We start from the raw sequence: 3,865 nt of genomic DNA, 5'->3' as shown, positions 1-3,865 counted from the left end.
GACTATTATTGTGTGGGGATTGATATGTGGTTTAAGCTTTATTAGTTGTCCTTTTACAAATGTGGATGCCCTTGTATTTAGGGCATAGATGTTCAGAATTGTGATGTCATCCTCATTGAGGTGTTTTTTTTTTTTTTTTTTTTTTTTTTGGTTTTTTTTTTTTTTTTTTTTTTTTTTTTTTTTTTTTTTTTTTGACGACTATGAAGTGTCCTTTCTCATCTCTTTTGATTAATTTCGGTTAAAATTTATTTTATTAGATGTTAAGTTGGTCACTCCAGCTTGTTTCTTATGTTCATTTGCTTGGAAGACCTTCTTTCAGCCCTTTAGTCTCAGGAAATATTTATCTTTGTGGCTTAGTTTTGTTTCTTATAAGCAGTAGAATGGTGGATCCTGTTTACAAATTTATTATGTTACTCTGTGTCTCTTTATTGAAGATTTTTGACCACTGATATTGAAAGATATTAATGACCAGTGCCTGTTAGCTCCTTTTATTTTGATGTTGATTGTGGTAGTGTGTTTGTGTGCTTATCTAATTTTTGTTTTGCTAGGGTGAAGTTATCTATTTCCTGGGTTTTGTGGGTGTAGTTAGCCTATTTGGGCTGCAGTTTTCCTTCTACTATTTCTGTTGGGGTAAATTTGTGGAGAGATACTGTTTGAATTTGTTTTCTTCCTGAAATATCTTGTTTTCTCCATCTATGGTTATTGAAACATTTGCTGGGTATGGTAGTCTGGACTGCCATCTGTGCTATGTCGGGGTTTGTAAGACATTTTTTCCAGGCCCTTGTGGCTCTTATGGTCTCTGCTCTAAAGTCAGGTGTTGTCGCACCTCACTCGTCCAGCAAGAAAGACGCGACCACCAGTTCTTCTCCAGGCAGTGTATTCAAGCTCTTCGTGCAAGCAACTACCCCGAACCACACCCGTCATGCACTAATAAGGCAAACTATCCAATCCCTTCACATCACGTCTTGCAACCTCATAGGTCCACAAAGGTGGAACTACCACAGGCAGTGGGCTATATCCAAATAAGGACTTGCTTGTGTTCTACAGAGGCGGCTCTGGCGGCGTGCCAGGCGCCATCTTAAGGTATGGTCCTCGGGGGCTCTCCACAAGGTGTGATTCTGATAGGTGTGGAAAGCCATGCTAAATTCTGTCATATCAGAAATCCTGTGCTTGGGCTGTATGCTGTGACCTTCCAGTTGCTGAGCTTTGCCATTGCTCTGCGAAGCAGGTGACTTCAGGACAGATGGTCCACTTGTCTTTCACTTATCTTTCCTTGCAATGTCCCTCGCTTAATCCCTCATTTTCAGTCCCTGTTTGGGCGCCAAATGATGTGAAAAATCGAATCAAAGTTCACCTGAAAGAGGGAGTGGAGATTGAAAGTAGGGTACAGATAGGTGAGAAATAACGAGTCAAAAAAATCTGATCAAGACTCTTTTTAATGCAAATGAGTAAGACTTTATATAATAAGGTCAATAGGATGTATTCTGATCCCTCTCTCCCTAGCTCCCAGAGAAGGAGAACAGAATAGCCTGAATAGCTCCCTGTAAGAACTTATTTTTGAGTAGCTCTCTGAAAGGATTTCCTTAACCCTCTGGGTGTTCCTCAGTAGGGACTTCCCTACTTCTTTCAAAGGTAAATAGTGCAAAGATGGCCTGGCATGCAAAGACTTCCTCTGGCAAAGGTCAGCATTTGCAAGGTCACAGCTTGCAGCCTATGCAAGGGATTTCTGACATGGCAGAATTGGCATGGCTTCCCACAGTATGTTACTTGGCAATATTCCCTTGATGCTTTTAGTATTTTTCTTTGTTCTATACACTTTGTGTTTTGATTAATTTGTGGTGGGAGGATTTTCTTTTCCAGTCTACTATATTTGGTGTTCTTCAGTCCTCTTGTATATTTATTGGCATCTCTTTCTTTAATTTGGGGAAATTTTCTTCTATGATTTTGTTAAAAATATTTTCTGGACCTTGAAGCTGGGCATCTTCATTTTCCTTCATGCTTATTATTCTTAGGTTTCATCTTTTCATGGTGTCCTTGATTTCTTGGATGTTTTGTGTTAGGAATTTTTCATATTTAACATTTTTTGATGGTTGCCTCAAATTCTTCCACTGTATCTTCTATACTTGAAGTTCTTTTCTCCAACTCTTATATTCTGTTGGAGATGCTTATCTCTACAGTTCCTGTTTTCTTCTCTAAGTTCTCTCTTTCCAGGCTTTCTTCAATTTGTGCTTTCATTATTGTTTCCATTTTCACCTTCAAATCTTGGACCATTTTATTGATTTCCTCCACCCGATTGTTTGCATTTTCTTAAGTTTCATCCAGTGATTTTTCCTTTTCATCTCTACAGGCCACTGTCATGGCCTCCCTGAGGATCTCAATCTGTTTGTCTGTATCTTTTTATATTTCCTTATGTATTTTTTAGTTTCTTCCATTATCATCTTCATAAGGGAAGAATTGAGGTCATTCCATTGGGATAACTGGGTTCTGGATCTGCAATATTACCTTGCCTTTATTATCTGTGTTTTTATGCTGATCTTTAGCCATCTGGCTATCTCTGGTGTTGAGTGGTTGTTTCTAGTGTCCTTCACTGGCAGTTGAGAGCAACTCATAGGTGAGTGGCTATAGGTTGAGATTCCTCACCTGATGAGAACAGAGAACTCTTCTGGGATCAGGTTGTTGATGTGGATCAGGATGTGATGTGTTGATATGAAACTTGGGATGTTTCATTGAACCAACAGGGTGATATGAGGCCAGATCTTCTTGTCTTCAAGTCCGTGGGGTCTCCTCTGGGCTGGAAGACTTAGACACTGGTGTTTTGAAGCCCACAGTTTAGTCTCAGACACCAATACACATGGTGTTCACAGCCAACAGGCCTTTGATTAGACCTTGGGGCCTGTACCTGTGCTTGTGTGAGCCTGGGAATTTTCTGTGGATTGGCTGCGTAATCTGAGGTCTTATCCAATTGTGTTCCAGTACATGGGTTCCTCTCTGGGCTAGAAAACCCAGACCCAGACACTGATGTTTTATAGCCCACAGTTCAGTCTGAGACACAAAGTATAGGTGCTACATGTGGGCATGTTAGTGGCTAGAATTTGAAGACTGCACACAAGCCTGCAAGGATCCAGGGACTTTTCTGTGGATTAGAGGGGTGACCCAAGGCTGGACTCAATCATGGTCCACACAGTGTGGACCAATCTTACCTGGGAAACACCAGCACTGGTGTTTTGTAGCAGTCAATTTGGTCCTTAGGTCACTGTGTAGTCACTACTGTCCTGCTGTGTATAATCGGCACTGCCATCTTGGATACCCCAATACCAATTATTTTACTATGTGCTAAGAAAATGGGTAAAAATCTATTTTTGTTAATCTGAATATCTTCCAAATTATAAATTTAAATGCATATTTACTAGTCAGAACTGATGACTAGAAATTATAAAACAGGTTAGGTTCACTATAATAACAATAATAAACAAGCAAGCAGTACACAAACTAAATGATTGATAAGATAAAATAGTACTAAATAATATACACAATAAATATGTAACCATGAATATGGAAAACTGTTAATTAACATAAAATATAAAACTAGTAATAGTTTTAACTTCCTCTAAAACTGAAAGCTAAATGTATATGTCTTCTGTATTAGTTACTCAGACTATTTACTTACAGCAATATGAAACAAATCAACACAATTTAAGGGTGCTCATAATGTTTTAAAATATAAAATCATATATAAAATATAATTATTATTTATGTTCCTATGTATCATTATTAGTTTATTTTATTGGTTTTATTTTATATTAAGTAGCATCAAACCCTTAAGTGATGCTGATCTATTTTACCTTTTTGGTGTTAGAGTAAAACA

The sequence above is a fragment of the Acomys russatus genome, chromosome 10 (assembly GCF_903995435.1).
Source record: "Acomys russatus chromosome 10, mAcoRus1.1, whole genome shotgun sequence".
Lineage (NCBI taxonomy): Eukaryota > Metazoa > Chordata > Mammalia > Rodentia > Muridae > Acomys > Acomys russatus.
This window is presented reverse-complemented; position numbering follows the sequence as displayed.